The sequence below is a fragment of the Bombyx mori genome, chromosome 25 (assembly GCF_030269925.1).
Source record: "Bombyx mori chromosome 25, ASM3026992v2".
In the NCBI taxonomy this organism is placed as follows: domain Eukaryota; kingdom Metazoa; phylum Arthropoda; class Insecta; order Lepidoptera; family Bombycidae; genus Bombyx; species Bombyx mori.
In genome coordinates, this window is record NC_085131.1 from 10,286,972 (window position 1) to 10,310,551 (window position 23,580).

Below are 23,580 nucleotides of genomic sequence, written 5' to 3' on the forward strand. Positions count from 1 at the left end.
GTCCCGTGATAAGTTCGTAAAGAACTTGTGTTACAGGTACCAGATAACGAATATCAATGTGAGATTTTTATTATACACATACATATATTTAATATTTAATATACATCCATAACCCTGGAAAAGACATTTATATTTATCATACAAATATCTTCCCTTGACGGGATTCGAACCCGCGACCCCCTGGTCTGGTGTAATGACCATGTCACTTACCACTACACCAGACGGCCGTTGAATATTATTGTACACACGATAACTCCACTATTGTCGTTGTCTATAATAATCGTTGTATAAATAGCTATTATTTCTACAAATGCTGCTGCAATGAAAATATCGTTTTTGCTCTGTCTTCTAAAGTCTTGTGAAAATGTCATTCCTAATTTGCTTTAATATCCGTCAAACGTTGTGATCTTTTTTTCCCTACTTAATCGCTGGAAGCCTTTTTATTTAATTTTTTAAGTTTGAGAATTTACTGGTAGACTAAGGGGCTATTCCAGCTATGCCCGGACGTGTAGTTGAGCTCACGGGCTCAACCTGAGAGAACTAGCCCTTGTACTTTCTTGTACTAGCCCTAGCAAGAGCAGTAATTCGCAGAATCTAAAATCGAATTGGAATCCTGAACCACTGTGAAGATCAGGCGAGAAACTCAGTGGGCAGTGTCTAAACATCGAATTTCGTTCTTTTTTTACAAAATAACTCGCCATGGTAAATCAGAATTATGTAATACTTTAAGAACTCCAAATCAATATGGCTTTCAGGGCTTGTCATATTCTATGTAAAAATCTAGATTATATAAAAAGATCATAAAGCAGCTGAGACTCACTCAGTGAGTATCAGACGTTGTTCAGACTTCAGGTCTGATGAAGTTAGAAGAATTCCCTACGAGCGTTTGTATAGGTCTAGCTTTATGCCCAGCGTTGAGGAGTTTTCGTTTGCTGCTTTGGCGTCCTTTTTCATACGAATACTGCGTTAATAATAATAATAATAAGTTCTATTTTTGTCAAATTCGATATATACTAACCAGATGGGGACCTTAAATAACTGCTTTCATCCCACAGCACTTTATTATCACAAGAATATTTAACAAAGATTGGCGCGAAAATGAGAAAACACAATGAATATTCATATGAGAATTCCAAATTCAAATACAACAATTTTTGTTTTTTATTATGACTGTATTTGTGGCCAGACTGAATAGATGTTTTATTTTTAAAATGATTTAGAATTGGATACATAAAATAACAGTTTTAAATTTAAACAAACTTTTTAACTGTCCGATAGTGACTTCTAATTTCAGTAAGTTAAGCTGCGATATTATATTATATTCCTACACTATTCATTTTTGGCACTGTAAGGAAAGTTTTATCAAAGTTTTTACAATGTACGACATGGAGCTTGAAGCAAGCACTACGAGCAATTTAACCAAATAGGTATTTTTCAGAGCTATAATCACAGCGATCGTTTTATTTATAATTATCTGAAAAACATGCACGATTATTTTTTAACCTTTAATAACGATTTTACATATATTCCGTTAATAAAAAAATATAGTAACAAAGAGAAAATACATTTCCTCTATCTGTAATAAAAATAATACTTCAGAAAAACATTATAATAGTGGTAGTTAAAGCATGAGACAGCTTTATCCATATTTATAAGCATCTACAACTTTCATAACAAACTACCCTCTTTTCAAACACAGCCTCTAAAGTCCAATTATTCACTTTGACGTGAACCGTAGATAATCATCTGTCATACGACGCTAAGCGAGACAGCCGACCAGCTACCCATGGTCTTCCCCACTTGATACACAGTCCCGTTACTGTCCTTAATTTGTCGTCGTCGCCGACCCGGGGTAGATCAACTGAAATTGGTAAAAGGAAATGGAAAAGCAAAGGACCGGGGACAGATTTTGAGCAGGGTTCTGTTTGTGCGTAAAATAAGATTGTGAATATGTTTTTGTGAATTCAGGATAATAAATGACAGTGGATTTATGTGTCTCATATTTCGACGTCATTTTCGGGTCCTTAGTTCTTTCGTTGAACCTCTACATAAGCGGTAACTGTAAATTATGTATTTTATGATCACGCTAACGATTAGCGATGGATGTATGGAGTAACGAGAATGGATAGAATACGTAATAAGGCACCTGTGACAGAGAAATTGAGAAGTGCACGCTCAGGATGGTATGGACAAGTGATGAGACGAAATTACAATGAGGTTGTTAAGAGAGTTTTAACTATGAATATGGAAGGCTTTAGAGGAAGAGGTAGACTTAAGAAAAAATGGATGGATTTCGTGAAAGACGATATGTGTAAGAGGGGAGTGAGCGAAGAAATGGTACATGATAGAGGAGAAAACATATTGCGCCAATCCTGAGTGACTGGGAGAAGGGCAGGAGAATGTTGACGCTGTGTTTAAGTTTGATTTTCGAATTAATTTTCGAGGAAATACGTCAAAGGGAAAATCTTCAATGACCGTCAACCAACGCTCCAAAGGTTTTATTCGTTTATTTGGATGGATAGATTATTATTACTGGTGACCAGGAGGCCTTTCCAGTTGCACCAAGACAGGCGAGCGAGCACAGGCTTAAAGAGAACCGATGTGATTTGCTAATAGCTCAAGGGCAGCTGCTTCGCGAATGCATCTACTACCGGATCGGAATCGCGACCCGTTAAGAAGGTCCGAATGTTATTATCCGGGACTCGTATATACTCCTATATACTCGCAAACCTATCTTGAAAATGTCCTGAACGAGATACGGGCATCTTTTTTTTTATTGCTTAGATGGGTGAACGAGCTTACAGCCCACCTGGAGCCCATAGACATTTACGACGTAAATGCGCAATTCATCTGATATAAGTTCTAAGGTTACAACAGCTGCCCCATCCTTCAAACCGAAACGCATTACTACTTCACGGCAAAAATAGGCGGGATGGGGGTACCCACACGCGCGGACTCGCAAGCGGTTCTGACACCAGTAAAATTTGTCAAATACCTTGTGTTCTGTGATAGCTACCCGCTACAAAGTAATTTATTTACCGTTGTCATGGAATGTTTTATAAATATGCGTACATCTGCGTTCTAATTGTATTTGAAATTATAGTTCTGTCTGAATTCTCCAACAGTAAGATACGATAAAGTTTTGGATCGACATGAGCAAAAGGTATGTCTATCTTACACATAAACGAATCAGATCGATATATAAGCTATTTATATTGCAGTTTAATCTCGCTTATAGGTTTACGACTGACCTCTATTTACTACATTCGATACAAAAGAAACATGTTAGGCCTATAGTGACTCTCAGCACAATTAACATTTAAGCTACGATGGATAAATTAAAAGAATCCATGATTAAAAAAAAAACATTGTTGTTTGTAACTAATCGATGTGTTTTCGAATAATAATCTGTTTATATGTATCTACGGACAGTTCGACATTTCAGAAAAGGTTTTGTTGAAGTAACATGAGCGCACGTTAGGAAGCGCGCGATTATTATTATCAAATTGTTTTTCATATACCTACTAAATATTTACAGCAGAAATCCCTAGGTTTCACTTGCAAGTGTGTAATAAAAACGGATGATGACTATAGAAAAAAAATATTCATAGATTACTTCCAGTTATTTTTTTGGATACTTGAATCTCGAAGTATAGAAAAAATATATAGCGCCAACACGGCTTGTCATGAAATAGGTTCTATGCTTAAGAAAAATCCATAGTTACTTGGCCCTAACTAAGTGTAGTAAAGTACTTTCTACAGGTACTTCGTACGGGTCAACAACATACCTACTAAACAATTCGTAATTGGACAAATTGATAAATTCAGCGGACCTAATTTTTAGCACACAATTTAATTCTGTCATCGCGGGGGTCATTTGCCATTTTTACCTTGAGTAGTTTTGTTTTCATTAAATAACTAAAAATATACACTAGACTACTCATTTAAAATAATTCTTATTAACCGATTTTTTTAAATATATATATACATAAAACATGTACACATATGTATATAAAGACACTAAAACTGCGAGTACAAATACAATACTTTAAATACGGCCCATTTAATTCCACTCAAAGCTTTTAGTCGAAGTGTTCATTTCATTTCAAATGCTAACTTTTAAATTTGAAAAGCTTTTTTCTTTTCGTTCAAAATTATACATAAGCGTAAATGGGTACATAAGAGTTTTATATAATCCCGAAAGGGTGAATTAAATTTTATCACGTATAGGCAGAAAGAGGGAAGGCTCCCAAACAACCTCTGTACATCGTAAAAATGGAATATTTCTTTTTGATTACAACAATATAAATTTTAACTTAGGAATGGACTTAACCGATTAACTGAGAGCGAGTAAGCTGTTGAAATTTTCTTTAAATACAGATTTAATATAGCTTCTTAATGAATGAATAAAATATAAACGTGATACTTGTGTTTATACAAGCATGTACGAGCGTTACATAAGTAAGCTTCTGGTAGAAATTTTAGTGAACACGCTTCCCGATATGAGAAAAAAAACCCTTGAAAGTCTGATTGATAGAATGTGAAAACATTTTGAATTTGACATTTGAAATCTACAATCTATATATTAATACGTGAAGCAAAAACTTTGTATCCCTTTTTACGAAAATTGCGCGGACGGAGGAGTATGAAATTTTCCACACTTATAGAGAATATAGAGAAGAAGTGCACAATGCTAATATTTTTTTTAAATAACTCATATAAGATACATTAAATCAATAAAGAAAACATTACACACACTACATACCATGTAGGTATTTGACGCACACACGCATGCATACTATTTATTGTCAAACTTTTGTTCTTGTCGTCTGTTGTCAAATTGAGAATAGATTAAATATTATTTGACTTTATTAATATTTTTTTATAGGGTACCCTTGGCGAAATTTGTGATTATAGAAGTATAAAATACAATCATAATAGTGTACAAACTTACAATTCCAATTAATCACAGTCGAATTTCGACTACTGCGGGACTTCTAGTAAAGATTAATTTTACAATTTGACCTCATGTTTTTTATTGTCATTATATTATTTCAGGCATTTCGAATACTTTAAAATTTTTACGTGGACCGAAGACTAAGGTGTTGCCCTCAATTAAATCCCGATTAAAACTATCAAAATAAATGAATTATGAAATTAATAAGCTATTGAAGTGCTGTAGAGAGTTTTTATATGTTGTAATATGTTCCTAAATGTAATATGTGTAATTGGATACACTTAACTGCACAAATAAATAGAATAGATACAGTATAGTCATTTAAATAAATACAATACAGTCGTCGGTGACCACGAAAACTGAAATCGTAAAAGTAATTTTCATTATGTCTACTATTCTCGTAAACCGGTGAAGATATTATAGATACGTGTACTAAAGCATTTTCAAAATAATTACATTATAAACGCACGCTGTATTCTCAATCTTGGACCACACCCACGAACCCTTTTTCCCGGAATACGGCAAATTAAGCAGGGACGCCCTTTGCGGGCTCCAGGCAAAAATTCAATTACGAACTTCGGGCCCATCCCAAGAGCACACCTAAAGGGTGTACCTACGTTTTTTGGCATCTAAATTTTTATGTGACCCTTTACAAGGTCGTAAACGGGGTGGTTTTATGAATATTCCATTTACGCGAGCCTCCGGGGTGTTCTGCGGTCCAGGATTATGTATTCGAAGTTTACGAAAGGGGAAGCCCTTTTATTTGTTTTGCTTGATTAAAACGCGCGCTTCTAGGACCAGATACCGTTTGTGTTTATAATTGGAGTGAATGGCTTTCCAACCGCCGATATTTTTTTTAAAATTTTTTTTATTGCTTAGATGGTTGGACGAGCTCACAGCCCACCTGGTGTTAAGTGGTTACTGGAGCCCATAGACATCCACAACGTAAATGCGCCACCCACCTTGAGATATAAGTTCAAAGGTCTCAGGTATAGTTACAACGGCTGCCCCACCCTTCAAACCGAAACGCATTACTGCTTCACGGCAGAAATAGGCAGGGTGGTGGTATCCACCCGCGCGGACTCACAAAAGGTCCTACCACCAGCAAATAGTAAAATAGTATGACCAGCTTTTGTGAGGATAAAATATAGGGAAACGTATTAAATGTGATGTTTTAATTTTATATGGTACTAGCTGTACCCGTTCGCTTCACTGGCCATTTAAAATTAACATTATTATTTCTCACCCCCCACAAAGATTCTCATCATCAACGCCTCCGTAACTGGTGTAGGGAGTCCAACACTCACATAAATATTAGCCTATCCATTAAGTATATGTATTTTCTACATGGATACCAAGTTTCAAGTCAATCGGATGCCTGATTCAGTAGTTATAACGGAACATCCGTAAAAACTACTGTAGATTTATATATATTAGTATAGATTAAGTATAGATTTTACGGTTGAGTTGATGTGAGACAGGCGGCCGATGGTAAATACATATGCAGCAGGAGAAGAAGACATTGCGCCGACCCCACATCATAAGGAATAAAGGCAAAAAAGAAGAAGTCTTGCAAGGAAACGACAACAGTTCTTTTCATGTCACACAGTTCAGCCATTTTGTCCAAAATATCAAGAGAATTTAAACATGAACCTTCCTTGTATATCGCCAATTTGATTAGTGAAAACCAAATCAAAATAAGTGACGTGCTTTAGAAGATTACGTGGACGAACATACAGAAGTAGACAGCGTGCTTATTTTAGATATAGAGACATTGTAAAACTAGTTTTGTAGTAATTGTTTTAATTTTGTTATTATTATTAAACAAAATATTCTATAGGTATTAATAAAATACATTCATAAAAACAAATCTTACATTACCAGATTCATTTCAGTATGTTTTGATTTTCATACACCATGATCCAAAAAAATGTTCCCTACCTATTCGCTGGTAACCTAAGAAGCAATTTCAGCTACGCCCGGGCGGGTAGGTGACTCACGGACTCAACCTGAGCGAATTTGCTAACATCAGCCCCAGCAAGAGCAGTGCTTCGCAGTATCTACCACCGGATCGGAACGCGACCCGCTGACAAGATTCGACGAGAAATTCAGTGGGCGTGATCCAAATCAAATACGTATTAATTTGAAAAAAAAAGCGTTAATTGTATTGAATCTTCATAATTAAACTATGAGAGCGACCTAATCATGTTTCATAAAATTAAATGCAGTTTTTGAATTATTTAACTTTATCTTCCCGATTATGAAAGCCGTAGGTACTAAGGAATTAAGCGCATTTCAGCGCTTCAGGAGACGTGTCGCCACGACAAACAATCTCGGCCAGCGACAAAAACCTGTAAACATTAGCATAATGACTTTATGTCGGTGCGGACGCGAATCCAAATTACCTGGATTATGTTTTTTTTTTAAATACATAATATAAATGCAAGCGGTTTTGTGCCATAAGTGCCTGTTTAAAATATATTATAATGGCAATATTGTAAAATTGAATTCTAAATATTTTTTTTGGAATTGTTAATTTTGATATTTGCCATATTAAAATATATGAAAAGTTTGTGTGTGCGTATGTATTTTCCCTATAGCCTCCGAAATGGCTAGACCCATTTGGATAAAATTATTAGGAGATCTTCAGGCTGAGCTAGGGGTGATCCTGTGAAGTATGGTAGGTACCTTTTCAAGTTTAAATAAGCGGATAAACCGATGGTACAATTTCTTTTAAATGTTTCCCGAAACAATAGCATAGATTAACTCAATACTTATTACGCAATTCATACACTACAATGTAAATTATATGCCCAATAAGTTAGAAAACGAAATCAACTGATTTTCAATTACGAACATTCTATCTGTATTATGAATTTAATTGTACATTATATATTTTGTTTATTTTGTATTGTATATAGTGTATATTTTTTATGTATAACAATTATGTTTAATAAATTAAATTACGTTTAGTAAATACATAACAATAAACAAAATTGTTTTATTCTATTTCTTTCAACACGCTCATTTGAGGAATTAAATACACAATTTAAAGTTTAACAAAAAAACTAAACTAATTTCGATATAATAACAATACAGTCGAAATCAAATAAATATGCATTGTTAAGGATAATTCAAACACCAGGTCAGATCCTGATAAAATTTCAAATTAGCTTTTAAATAAATAAATAATCATCAAAGTAGGAATGTTCTCCTACCAAATATTTAAAGAAGTCGAATTAATAACCTCCTCCGTTTTTCAACGTCAGTGGACTATGATTGTATGATGATGACAACATGCCATACTGCAATAGATGTTTGGTATCTGAGTTAAAAAAAAAACATAGTATATTCAAACACATAAAAGTTTAAGCCCAAACAATAATTTCGACGAACGAAATCTAATTACTAATGAAAGGCTGTGATTCGAAAAGGTTTCGTCAAAGCACAATTACATAAGGCGTAAATTGTTAAAATATACCTCTGATTACTTTGCGTGCCAGAGTAGGGTCGTAGGTACCGAAATCCCTACGATTTACGTCACGTCGTTGCGCATTACGCATTCCCGCGAAGGCTTTGAAGGCGAAATTACCGGCCCTTAACGGGGAGATGGGGGTGTATAATAAATGACCCGCCTGCCCTACGGGTAGGGTTGCCAACTTTTTGTGACAAATTGCCGTAAAAGTGCGTAACTCTAAATTGTGGTACATTGCAGGGTGAATCAGAGTCGTTTGCAAATGTGCATACCCATTTTGAGGTTTGCAATGCTTTGTTTATGCAGTATTTGGTAATTGTACGAATGGATGTTTTGATTGCAAATGAATCGAGTTTCATTAGTAATTGTAAAATATGTTGTTTTTTTTTCAAATATTTGGTACTAAAAATATAATGTCTACATTACTAAAACGGCATTATTTTGTGATCTATGATGGACATAGTTTTTTTTTTCTTATTGTACAACAATCGGTTTAAAGACTTTCTTAGTAAAAGTAAATTTAGTTTATTTTTAGAATGGACAGGTATATTCACCGGGTTGGTCCAATTTAGTCATTTTAAATTTATTTATTTATTATGTAAGTATAGGTATATCCTACTATATAGGTTAACTAGTTTTTCTACAAACCTTTTTAAGTCGTATGAACGAGGCTATATTTATAGTAGTATATTTAGTAGGTATATTTAGGGGTATATTTAGTACATACTTATAGTTTGGCATATATAGAGTATAGTAATATTAGTATTCTTGATCGACAATTTATAACAACCCAAGTAATAACGTTCCAACACCGAGATGTTGGGTGATAAGTGAAATAAAAAAGTATATTGAATTGTTTGTACGCGAATAAAATAAGTGAGTTTTCTATTTCAGACTTTGAAAGGTACATTTGCGTTGAAATCTTTCGCGAACAAATTTAGAATACTTTTTTTTTATTGCTTACATGGGTGGACGAGCTCACAGCCCACCTGGTGTTAAGTGGTTACTGGAGCCCATAGACATCTACAACGTAAATGCGCCACCCACTTTAAGATATAAGTTCTAAGGTCTCATGTATAGTTACAACGGCTGCTTCAAACCGAAACGCATTACTGCTTCACGGCAGAAATAGGCAGGGTGGTGGTGGTACCTAGCCGCGCGGACTCAGAAGACGTCCTAGCACCAGTGAAAAGAGTACTTTCAGAGTAAAATCATTAAATCTTATAAATATGAACTAAAATCCCTTGTTTTCTTTTACACCTGGAGAACAAAAGACGAGACATCAAGAATCTAAGATAAAAGAGAAGAAAAAGAAAAGAGATCACGAGCAAATACTCGTAAAAGCGATTTAAAGTGCTCAATACAAATAAAGTTACACTAAAAAGCTAAGCACACAGAATCCCAGCTCTTCCGATTGATAGGAAATGAGAAAATTAATTAAATGGGGGACAAACAAACGGACTAGCCAATAAACTTTTTGTTTGTTTAGGCTGCACCGCCAGAGCGGAACCGACGCAAAACGTTGTGATTTTATAAGATCCGTTTACGTACAACTTAGCCATTGAGCTATACCTATATACTCAAGTTTAGTACAGAAAAATTCACATATTATTTAAAAATCAAATTCATGCCAATTTCTCTTGTGAAAGCTATTGCAACAAATGAATAAGGATACGTCATAAGTCTATTGTCATCGTAAATACCTACTTTATGTTGTTTTCATAATATCAGGCTAATTATTTTCATTCGAAATTTAACGTTTTTAAAGTCTAGAATTTTCTTCGATCTTCGCGAGTCGTAGACTATACCTATATTTTTAACTGGTGGTAGGACCTCTTGTGAGTTCGCGCAGGTAGGTACCACCACCCTGTCTATTTCTGCCGTTAACCAGTAAAGCGTTTTGGTCTGAAGGGTGGGGTAGCCGTTGTAACTATACTGAGACCTTAGAACTTATATCGGCTCCAGTAACCACTTAACATCAGGTGGGCTGTGAGCTCGTCCACCCATCTAAGCAAAAATAATAATTAATAAATATACCTAAGTTACTTTACGGTTTAATATTGCGTTTTTTTATTGTCATTATCATATCCGACGTTTTGAATAGTAAGCAGTTTACGTGGTCGACTGGCTAACTTAGTTGTCGACCTTATAATTAATTGTGCTAAGTTATATGTAGAATATTGTGCTAAGTATTTTATTAATTATGTACTTTCTGTTACTAAGGTCGGGAATTGTTATTTTTTAGTAAATATTATTAAAATAATAGTTTTAGGCAGATAGAAAAACCGTAAGATTTAAGTTTTTTTTCCGTTTTTTTTTTAAAGTTGAAGGAGTTTATATACATTTTCATGTCGATTAGCAACGTAATTGAGGCCATTACATTCCGTACTAATGCAGGCCTTAAGCTGCTCAGTTGGTTTGTAATTGGAGGACTCGTAAAGGGGCCGGCGGATCCGGAAAAGGGGACGAAAAAGGGGGCGCGGGGGCCACGGGCCGGGGAAATGTTATGGAAATGACGCACCGCCATTTTCCCCGTTTTTGTATTTGATTATCCTTTCAAGACAATATTTCGCAGGGCCCGGAAATTAATGAAGGCAATTTATGCGACACACAGAGCCCGCGTGGGTTTTATTTAAATAACTTTTTTTTTTGTTGTGTGTTTTCAGTTGCTTTTTTCTAAAGCCGAGGGTTTTCGGGGCGGCTGCCTTTTATAATTGGAACGGAGTCTGTGCGGACGTTTTGTTCTGGAGGGCTTAAAAAGAGTTATGTTTTGAGGTTGGATCCGGAGGGATTTCGGTATGTCGAAAGCCGTCGCATATGTGAAGGCCATAATAAAGGGTGACGGATGGGCACGGTTATACACATTTTTTGTTTTTTTTTTTTTTAAACACACGTGAATACAAAAAAATATCCTTTTTGAAAACCACAAAGCAGAGCAAAAGATATGAAAAGGAAAATCGTTACATACATGTGTAAAATTTGTATTACTTATTTAATTAATCCACATATTCCAATCATTCCTTTTAATGTTTTTTTTTTCCTACCTAAGCTGATAGCCTTGAGAGACCATTTCAGCGTAGCCTTAACTAGTGGGTGAGCTCACGGGGCTCAAACCTGACGACGTTGCTAACACGAACCCTAGCAAGAGCCGTGGTTCGCAGAATCTACCACACGCCGTAGTTACCGGCGGTCACGATGAGAGGGTTCTCGTGTCGTGCCGCTTTATCGAAGTGGCATTTTAATGATTCATATGATATCAATATCAAGTTTTTGTATCAAGTACCTATCAGATATCAAGAATTATTAATGTAACACGAATAAAATAAGCACGATAAGAGCTACTCGAAATCAGTGGACTAACTTTGTATCCATAACGACATAAGGATAAAAGGATCAGAAAGGTTAGCAGTGACTAAAACAAGGTGTAACAAAAAAAAAAATTTGACAGATAATTATAAATACACGTGCTTGACAAAAGATTGCCATGAATTGTTTTAAGGTATCGTGCTTATCTTTTTTTTTAATGCTTAGGTCGGTGGACGAGCTCACAGCCCATCTGGTGTTAAGTGGTTTCTGGAGCCCATAGACATCTAACACGTAAATGCGCCACCCATCTTGAGATATAAGTTCTAAGGTTACAGTATAGTTACAACGGCTGCCCCGCCCTTCAAACCGAAACGCATTATTGCTTCACGGCAGAAATAGTCAGGGTGGTGGTACCTACCCGTGCGGACTCACAAGACGTCCTATCACCAGTAATTTACACGACGCTACTCCTTCACCGTGGAAGTCAATCGTGAACATTTGTTAACTACGTATTTCATTAGAAAAATTGGTACCCGCCTGAGGGATTCGAAAACCGGTGCATCGCTACATACGAATGCACCGGACTTCTTATTCTTTAGGCCACGACGACTTATCTATGTTCTATTTTTTATTTTCGCATGACCTTTTTTTCCTTTTTTTATTTATTGCTTAGATGGGTGGACGAGCTCACAGTCCACCCGGTGTTAAGTGGTTACTGGAGCCCATAGACATCTACAACGCAAATGCACCACCGCCACAGTGGACGAGCTCACAGCCCACCTGGTATTAAGTGGTTACTGGAGCCCATAGACATCTACAACGTAAATGCGCCACTCACCTTGAGATATAATTTCTAAGGTCTCAAGTATAGTTACAACGGCTGCGCCACCCTTCAAACCGCATTACTGCTTCACAGCAGAATTAGGCAGCGTACCTACTCGCGCGGACAAATTTCCTATCTAATCATTGGTAGCCTAAGGAGCTATTTGAATCACACGTGGACCGGTAGGTGAGCCACGGACTCAACCTGAGAGAGCTTGCTAACGCTAGCCCTAGCAAGAGCAGTGCTTAGTTGACTCTGCGATCGACACAGGAGGGGATTAGATTTTAGACTAATGTAAAATAAATACAAAAAGTATAATGAGCGTTATAATCGCTAAGATCGATCTCTTACTGGCGTATGTCAGGTGGATAAGAATAACCGAAGTAAATATATCGATCGCATTATATGTGTGTATATTGCCTAGCATTGCATGTGTCAATATAAGCATATATCATTAATATAAATGTAACATCAATATATGTAGATTTCTATTTTTATGACTGTTTTGAACTGAAAATTATAACGAGAAATTAATGATTTTCAAACAAAAAAATACGTTATTACAATTACTAATGATCTACCAAATCTGTTATAATTTAATACGTACTATAATGATGTGACACTAACACTAACGCTATATAAATAGTCAAAATTAAAATGGCTAATTCGTCGAATTTATAAAACTAGAGGTCCCGCAGTAGTCGAAATTCGACTATAATTAATTGGAATTGTAAGTTTGTACACTATTATGATTGTATTTTATACTTCTATTATTACAAATTTCACCAAGGCTACACTATAAAAAAATATTAATAAAGACAAACAATATTTAATCTATTCTCAATTTGACCACAGACGCCAAGAAGAAAAGTTTGACAATAAATAGTATGCATGCGTGTGTGCGTCAAATACATGGTATGTAGTGTGTGTAATGTTTTCTTTATTGATTTAATGTATCTTTTATGCATTATTTAAAAAAAATATTAGCATTGTGCACTTCTTCTCTATGAGTGTGGAAAATTTCATACTCCTTCGTCCGCGCAATTTTCTTAAAAAGGGATACAAAGTTTTTGCTTCACGTATTAATATATAGATATTGTTCATGATCATGAGACTCAAACTTGTCTGAACAAATAAGCATACATAAACGCGAGCGCTGCACAAACATTGGCGGCGTCGAAAGCAACTGGCGACCAAATCCCTCTGCTTAAAATTTTGCACCATACCTTTTTATACACAATAGCTATTAATCACGATCCCAAGCAGAAACCTACCTTAGAAACTCATAAATAAAGTCACATTTCCTACAACAACCACGGAGTTTACACAATGAACCTTTCCAATGAGATCTCATTCAAGCGACCCAAACAATAGAATGCATTTTCGTGTGCGCCACACTGTAACGATACCGAGAAAACTCGCATTATGTAATAAAACTTTTTTTTCGTTTCCGAGTAAATAGGACCCCTCTTCCCCTTATATGTAGCGTGATTTAGTGCGCGCTAGATCGTTTTGATAACTTCTTTTCATATTTCGCTCGACGGAGCGTTATCTTAGCAGGAAATGTGAATATTACGTTTAAAAAAAAATAACCTGTTTCATGTCGTTTGCATTTTTCGTTCCGTCTCCCGTGTCTTGAATTTCAATGTTAGTTCAAAATGAAAATGCTTTTGCATGTCGCTTTAGTCTGCGATAGATGTGATGTTCAAAATGGACGACACTCTTTAATTATTCTTTTTTATTTACAGGGGTTATTTAAGAATAAGTTTGAAGGTTTGGTCTTGGTATATTAATACGTACCTCTCTGAATATTGTTAAAAATAGTAAGTAGTACATCGCAACATAATTGCCGTATTTTTATCGGAATTTACTTAACTGTGGAGTATATTGCTGTGAGCGGTTTGACCACCTTATTTAACAAGCTATATCTGTTGATTTATTCACAATGTTAACTATGCTTTGGAGTGCAATCAATCTCTGTATCTCTTTCTCTCTATTCAGTATTGTTATGTATTTGTTTCAATTTTAGTTTTTTCAAAATCGTTCTCGTGTATTAACTGCCGGTAAAGAACAAGTTAGTTGTTCAAAAGGTCGATACCGTAAAATATTTGTAGCTATACAATATATATGCACCACTTATTATTTCTGTAGTTTATGAGCTAAAAAACTGTAAAGCAGAGATACAAAATGGAACACGTTATTTTTGTATGTCAAAAGAAATTTAAAAATTGTTCTTTTATTCGAATGTCCGGCATTTTATGTTCGAAAATCAAAATTTTAATAAAAAAAAACACCGCTTTCTTTTAATAATACAAAACCTCTTTCATTGCAACAATAAGTAGCGAAACAGTAGGATCGGGTTTTAATATTTTTTGTATTCAATGTACAATGTCACTGATTCCGAAACCAGTTTTCGCGTTTTGCAGCTCCGCGTTTGCATTCCGCGTACCTGCGCTTGCAGAATCCAACCCTTGCTTTACAATCAGCGAACTAGTTTCAATCATTATTTCGGAACAGGTTCCTTTAGGACAGTACAGCTTTTAATAAATGTATTATCGACGACAATGGAGTTTGACGTTTTAAATGTTGCCATTCTCGATCACGATACTCTGTGACAAAAAAAATCTGGCCGTACGTAATTTAATTATAATTGTATTATCTGTGCAAGTATTTTTTTCATTTTTTTTTAATGTATTAAACTGCCCTACTGTAAAGGTTTGTTGTACGTGTTTGATTCTGTAACAATAATTTCTATTGCCAATGGAGAAAATAGCCATGAATAAAAAATAGATTAGTTTATTATTTACATGCATATAATATACTGAATTAGTTAGATATTAGAGTATAAAAATTTATTGGTAGTAGGACGTCTTGTGAGTCGGCACGCTATTTATGTCGTGAAGCAAGTAATGCGTTTTGATTTGAATGGCGGGGCAGCCGTTGTACTGTTAAAACTGAGACCTTAGAACTCATGTCTCAAGGTGGGTCGCGGCATTTACGTTGTAGATGTCTATGGACTCCGGAAACCACTTAAGACTGTGTGTGTCGTGACTTCGTCGCTCCAATTGTGCGTTAAAAAATATATGGTACTTATCTCAATATCCAACAAATTATGACGTGATTCGTTAAGCGTGGTTCGAAGACAGTCCTTCGTAGTTAGGTAGCGGCATTGATATCGACATTTTTAACAAAACGAAGCAGTTAACGATGAAGGAGCCAGTCGCGTCGGAACATATATATGGTCGTGATTAGTATCAATGACGAAAGCACTAGTCGTGTCGGAATATGTAAAAGCCCTGATTGGGATCAAGAATGAAGTCTAATAGTCACGTCAAGTAATCAATTTGTAAGACTGAGTATATTAATTAACTTATTCCTAATTTACATTTTTTACCTAAGTTCTGTTGATGTATACTCTATTCTTAAATTACTTAGTCCTAACATGATAGTACTGGTCCGAGTAGTACTGCTCCAAATAATGAATTTTTCTGTAATATTGGGTGTACTCATGCTAAGAATTTTTATCATCATTTATTGAAATGTCCTTCCTTCGTTCACGTTTTCACTGTACGCGGATTAAAAAAATGCGATCCAATTCCTGTGTTCGCGACTAAATATTTCATTATTCGCTCTTATAAAAACTTCCAAGCAAGAAAAAAATCTTTAAAGCATTGCCTAAGCCTGAAGATTATTCAATATGGTCAAAAATTTCAATTAAATTAATTTTTTTATATACATGTTTTTTTTACCACCAACGTATCCTCTATAATCCCATATAATTACATTACCAGTCTCTATACACGGTTTCTGTATTCGCTGTATATTGACGGACATATGCCCCGGCCAATAAAGGGCTTTTACTTAGCTTGTGCTTTTTGTTGTTAAAGCTAAATAAAAGAATAGTTTTTTTTTTAAATCATCAATGCCGACTTTTTATATAATAAACAGTGCTGTCTCCTGTTCCTATTTTAAAATAATAATAAACGATAGGATTGTTACAACTTGTACAAAGTACCAATATTCGTTGAAAAATATATAACAGCTAAAGTGCATATGAATAAGAAAAAATAACATACCTCAACTCGGCTAAGTCTTCTAAAGAATGAAGCGACGAATTTAGGTAGGTACCGATTAATGTCCCCTCCGCTTGGGATGACACGGCAAAGGGTCCGTCCCTACGCTCCGAGCTCAGCTCTGCAGCCGCGAGCCACTGCAATTATGTACTCTAGCTATGTACTCCTGGCGGTCAATGTTATGATACTCTCAAAGAAAAGCGTAATATTGACGTCATAACACAACAACGGTTTTATTTATTAACCGTCTTCAAAAAAAAGTTTCTCAATTCGAATGTTTTTTTTTTTTGCAGCCGCGAGCCACTGCATTTATGTAATCTAGCTATGTACTCCTATTATGGTACTCTAAAAGAAAAACGTAATATTGACGGCATTAATACAATAAAGGTTTTATTTATTAATCGTCTTAAAAAAAAAAAGTTCTCAATTCGACTGTATTTATACGTATGTTGTTACCTCAAACTTTTTTGTAGGTGAACCGATTTTGACGGTTTTATTTGAAGAATACTAGGGCTCGCTTGTGGTCGCATTTAAATATTTTTTTGAGATCTGCCCAGTACTGTTAGATCCTTAATAATGCACATTTGATTAGCCTCGACTGTATATTGATGATATACTCTTTTTATTTCGTGGAAGTCGATTATCTTTTTTTTTTCAATTTTGTGTTTAATTTTTTTGATCATTTTTTTTTATAACTTAGATGGGTGGACGAGCTCACTGGCCACCTGGTGTTAAGTGGTTACTGGATCCTATAGACATCTACAACGTAAATGCGCCACCCACCTTGAAGTATAGTTACAGCGGCTACCCCACCCTTCAAAGCGAAACGCATTATTGCTTCACGGCAGAACTAAGCAGGGCGGTGGTACCTACCCGCGCGGACTCACAAGAGGTCCTACCACCGGTAAAACCTTGGGTTAAAGCATCAAGTACAATGTTCCTGTCGCGAAGAAGTACTTTTGTTAAGATCTCTATAGTGAGGGCTGTTATGTAGTAATAAATACGTTTGAGATTTATGATGTCTATAGAGTTCAATAACCGCTTAATACGTATAGCGTCTAGATTAATAATAAAAACGCAACGTATATTTTACAGCCTTGGTAACTATGTAATAAAGTTGCCATACTTTATAGGAAATTTTAGTATTAGCGGATTGCCGCAATCATTTGTCTTCAAAAATAGATTTAGTTCAAAATATTTTGGTTGCTTATGTTCCAGGTACTGGTTACTGGTGGTAGGACCTCTTGTGATTCCGCACGGATAGGTACCACCACCTCACCTGTTTCTGCCGTGAAGCAGTAATGCGTTTCGGTTTGAAGGGTGGGGCAGCCGTGGTAACTATACCTTACCTTAGAACTACCTCAAGGTGGGTGGCGCATTTACGTTATAGATGTCTATGGGCTCCAGTAACCACTTAACACCAGGTGGGCTGAGAGCTCGTCCACCCATCGAAGTAAAAAAAAAAAGGTCATTTATGAAAACGGTTCGTAAGGTGTGGACTTTTGTTTTCTATTTTATCCAAGCTACGTTATTTTTCAAGAGAAATTGATTGAAATTCAATAAGTCAACAGAAAATGTCAAGCAGAAAGAATTGCCGAAACGTGTACCTACACTTTCTGTAAACTTTAAAACGCAAATGAAAAACTTTAAATTTTACTTGTTTCTTGTATTAATCTTAAGATAACGAAAAACGTCACTAATGAAGACAGATAATGAAGCATTACCATTGTTTTGTTTCTTTAACATTAATGTGATTAGTAATTAATATTTATAATTTGAAGCTTGACATATATTACAATTTTCGAAGCATTCTACATTAAACAAAAACACGCTCTGCGGAATAAGCAAAAGGACGTAATCCAAGGACCGACCACAAAATAAAAAAAAATGTTTGTTTGTTTACATGCAGACGCATGGCATATGGTGGACGATGCACGCAGAATGACATCCAGACGGGCAATTGTTGTGTATGTACGATATGTGAGGTCGAAAATATTTTTATCATTTTTCAGGTTGTACCGCTTTTGTCAGTGGAGCGAGCTATGGAGGTTTTTAATTGTTTATGTTTGTCGGTCTACGGGTCTATGATAAATTGTTTTGTTCCGCCATCGTACTTTACGACTTGTTTTTTGACCGGATTGAATTTTGTTTTAGATCTACATTTTTTGTTTTGTTTTGTGCTTTAAATAAATTGATTTTTTTTTTTTTGAAGAATCTCAGAGTTGTTGAATATGAAATTTGAACGTAAAAGTACGTTCAATCTATTTGAAGCTGATATTTAAGTCATTCGTGACCCCGCTTCATATAGATTTAAACGCCATAAGAATAGAAAAAGAAGATTTTATTTAATAGAAAGAAGGTTTTCGTGAATCAAAAATCGAACGATGAGGTATTTAAAAATAGAACGATAACCTCTAACTCGGCCAGGGGCGCGCGCTTTCGATAAAAAAAAGAAAGAGCGGTGTACCGCCAGAACCAATATTTACTCGCGATCAGTCGACACTTCGTAGCGATTGACGTCCTTTTGTCGATAACTCGATATGAGTACACGTATCGATTGCAGAATCGATATTTAAAATTGAGACGGCTGGTAAAATAGTAATGTTTGAAACATTAGTGATGTTTACTGTTTAAAGTATGCCTATTGATACTCTTTACACTTTTTTACTAGCGTCCCTATGAATTAGCGTCAACTTAAAGTCTACAGTATAGATTCAATTAGCTTTATTTCGTAGGAAGCATTTATAAAAAACAGTCTTACAATGTCATGGTGAAATGCCCAAAGCATTTGAAGTCACGACGATCATTAAAAGAACAAGGTAAGTAGAAGCGTAATTAAATTTTGATATTTAAATATAAATTGTAATTAATTAAATATGCATTAAAAAGGTAAATACAAAATATTTAAGAAATAATTCGTTATGACCTTTATTGCTAAATCTATCAAGGATTAGTGCAATAATGTGCTTGTGATGAATTGATTACAGTTTAATTGTTTAATTAGTTAAATTCGTTTTGCTAGTTGTTATCTTTTTATCTTGGTAACATTTCCTGTTTTTTTAACTAAAATGTTTGTATGTAATTTCACATGGGAAACCAATCATAATCACAATACAGCTGTATTATTTCACAAAACTACACAGTATCGATTACTATAAATTGATATTCGATCAATATTGGGCATGGACAAGTTCACTATCAGCTGCTCTAAAAAAACAAAGAGAATTCAAATATTACTGGCCAGTAGAATTATTATATGATATTTAAAAATAGTCAGTTTAATAAAAAGGTTTTGTGAAAATTTGAGTTCTATATTGTCTGTTCTTCTACTGTGCGAGTTTTCTATAAATCAAAATTCAAATGTAGGCATGTGTTTTACCATAAATATGTTGGTAAAATTTTAGTATTACATAAAATTAGGTATATTTTGTACATCTATATTCTTTTAGTTTAATTTAACGTAAGTATTTTCATACATAGCAAGTAAACGGAAACAAATTGCCTACTAATTAAGGTCATTAAAGTTTCCACAGATGTATGTACCTTAAAAAGCAGAAATTTTTGTGATTAAACAAATGCGAGTAAAAGTGTTTTTAACCATTAGATTAATGATTAAAAATAAACATTAATGACTGAAAGTGATTGTTAGGTAATCAAATTAAGATTTTTAATGAATGCGAAAAAAAGAATAGTAATTTAAAAGCATGCAAAATCAGCGGCCATCTTTGAATACGAAGCGTGCGAGGCGTCACAACATTTTACACAAAAAGGCCCAAGTACGAGACCATTATACATAGGTACCTATTATGCGGGAGAAACTGGTGATTAAGTACTCGACTGCATGCGTTGTGAAATAGGCCATAACCCATTACGTTTAAAGTGTATTTTTCTGTAGGTGTTTCGACGTGTTTTTTTGCTTTGTGACGCAGGGAACGCGAAGCATTTAGCCGGCCCACCCTCGCTGCGCGAGATTTCTTACAGGGAACTGTATTATTAATATCCCTAGGGTTGTGCTCAGAGAAATGGCGGACCTTAAAAGCGAACCCCTTATATTTTATGGCATTACCAATTTGCGTAGAGTATTTCGGTATAACAATTCCGAACGTTTTTTTAAAATACTATTATTATACATTTGTATTAAATTGAAGCCATTTTTTGATAAGTTTATTAATAAATATATCTATTTACTAATACTTGATTAGACTTCTGAAGCTTGATCTGTGTGTATGATATGATATGTGTGATTTTTTATTATATTTATTTTTTATTATGTTTTAATTCTCACTGTCATATTTTATAGCAGTCAAGATGGAAGTTCAGTATGTTTTAGACAAACAAATACATTACTCCCTTCCCATGATTCAAGGGAGCTTCAGTTACCTTTAGTCATGTAAAATTGTTACGAAAAATAACCAATTATGTAAACCTATAGTTCTGCCTAGAGACATCGTTTCGATATAGATGTATACATATGTACATACACTTAGGCTGTAGGTTGTCCGTCATCTAGTATTTGGTTTTGTAAAAACAATTAATAATAATAAAACCGAATTCAACAAAATCAAAGAGAATAAATCAATTAAAAATGCATTATTAAGAATAACTCAAAATTACTTGTCAGATCTTGATCAAATATAAATGGGACCAAATAAGAATGATAAGGTTTCTTAATTTTTTGAAATCGATTAAAAATATAGAAATTAGGTACCTATCTACTTCACAAAATAAGACTGGCACGTTCGAAAAAGAAAAATTTTTTTTTGAAAAACAACGCTGACTCCCTGTATCACGTAGATATATCATCCACCTTATATTAACACAGATACATATTTAAATTCATTTGCCACACTTCCAACCAATCGTCAAATAGAAATACGAATAAATTAGACGATGTTTTTGTATACAATACAGCCCCTCGATCATAGAAAAAATAGACTCGCTGGTTAAATCAAATCATAGACGAGGGCTTTTTATATCAAATGTTACGGATAGGGGTTACGTTTATATGTATATTTTTATATGTAGTTAAGGGGATTTTTTCATTAAACAAAATCCAAAGTTTTCATGTAATAACTAACAACAGAGTATATATATTTTTTTCTTGACCCATAAAAAGTCGGTTTTGTCAAATTGATGTTAAATATAATTTTTAGTCCAACAATAACAATTTTAGATAAAATATTGAAAATTTATAAAAATGGGCGCCAAAATCGTGTTTTTTTTAAGGGATTTTATGACCTGGTAACTAAGACCTTTAATTCATGTCTTATTTTAATTTATATTCTTATTTTTATGAAAAATGATAATATGGAGTGAAATGAAATGAAGATGATCAATTTGAGACATTAATCAACTGGGATGAAATTAGATGAAATGAGATGATATGTGATGAAATATAATCTTAGTAAAATGGTGGTGATTTACTAAGATTTTTTCAGTGGACTTTTTGGAGGATCCCGCGAAGTTACGTCCAGCGGCTTTGTTTCATTTTCCCACATTTGTGCACTTTCACATATTATTATATTAAACAGTTAATAGACCACCATTATTACACATTTAAACCCGAAGAAACACTAAATAGACAAAATAAAACAAATCACACAACTTCATTCCTCGCGTTCCCGCCAAAAATCCAGAATCGTGATTTTGTTATTTTTTATTTAGGAGATTTTATGACCTGGTAACTGAGACCTTTAATTCATGTCTTATTTTAATTTATATTCTTATTTTTATGAAAAATAATAATATGGAGTGAAATGAAATGAAAATGATTAATTTGAGACGTTAATCAACTGGGATGAAATTAAATGAAATGAGATGATATGGAATGAAATTTAATCTTAGTAAAATGGTGATCATTTACTAAGATTTTTTCAGTGGACTTTTTGGAGGATCCCGAGAAGTTAAGTCCAGCAGCTTTGTTTCATTTTCCCACATTTGTGCACTTTCACAGATATTAAACAGTTAATAAACCACTATTATTACACATTTAAACCCGAAGAAACACTAATCACACAACTTCATTCCTCGCGTTCCCGCCAAAAAATCCGTGATTAAGTGAAAAATGCACAGATAATATAAGAAATGCGCATATGCGTTTCGTTTCACACTATGAAATCTTGAACATCCTCCCGGGCGCAATGCTTTCAGGAATCACTTTCGTTAATAGGTAACATGCACAATTTGCTGATGGCACGTCGAATGAAACTTAATCTAGTTTTAATATCTGCTACGAGGACTTTTCAATTCAACTGTATTTTATGCGTGTTACTACGGAACTTTTTTCTAGGTGTACCTTTTGTCTCATTTAGCCCCAATTTTAAGTTATCCTTAATAATTCATATTCAATTGAATACATATTCAATTACTGGTGGTCGGAACTTTTGTGAGTCCGCACGGACAGGTACCACCACCTTGCCTATTTCTGCCGTGAAGCAGTAATGCGTTTCGGTTTGAAGGGTGGGGCAGCCGTTGTAACTATACTGAGACCTTAGAACTTATATCTCAAGGTGGGTGGCGCATTTACGTTGTAGATGTCTATGGGCTCCAGTAACCACTTAACACCAGGTGGGCTGTGAGCTCGCCCACTCAAATAAGCAATAAAAAAAAATTGACTTCGACTACTTTGATGAAATTCGTATTTTATTCTGAAAGCAGTTTCCTTTTTTGGATTATGTTTAAATGATTTGACAAGTGATTTGCACCACGCTTCGAGATAGACTATGATGATAGTAGAATACTATTGTGCTGGCACTATGCCCCCGAAGTGGGTCTTGGCCTCCGATAATAAACCTCGCCATTCGTCCCGGCACTACACAACACCTTGCCAGTCCGACATTTGGAGCTCACGTAAATTTCCTCCCACAGTGTCAGACCAGCGGTACTTGGGCCTCCCTACGGGGTGGCGTCCCTCCAGTACACCCGCGTACACCTGTTTCACAGCCCG

The 23,580-nt window shown here is 34.9% G+C and overlaps 2 long non-coding RNA genes across 3 annotated transcripts in view; both read right to left on the reverse strand.

Moving 5' to 3' along the window:
• Positions 1–16,771, reverse strand: part of LOC134201429 (uncharacterized) — a 61,262-nt gene extending 44,491 nt beyond the window's left edge. For both annotated transcript variants that reach the window (XR_009976716.1, XR_009976715.1), the window contains exon 1: positions 16,638–16,771. This is a non-coding gene — a long non-coding RNA (uncharacterized LOC134201429). The remainder of the gene's footprint in view (positions 1–16,637) is intronic.
• LOC134201436 (uncharacterized) lies at positions 1,043–14,723 on the reverse strand. Its single transcript, XR_009976727.1, has 2 exons — positions 14,362–14,723; positions 1,043–1,861 (listed from the first exon to the last, which is right to left on the reverse strand). It is a non-coding gene; the product is annotated as an uncharacterized LOC134201436 (long non-coding RNA).
• Positions 16,772–23,580: the final 6,809 nt, after the last annotated feature.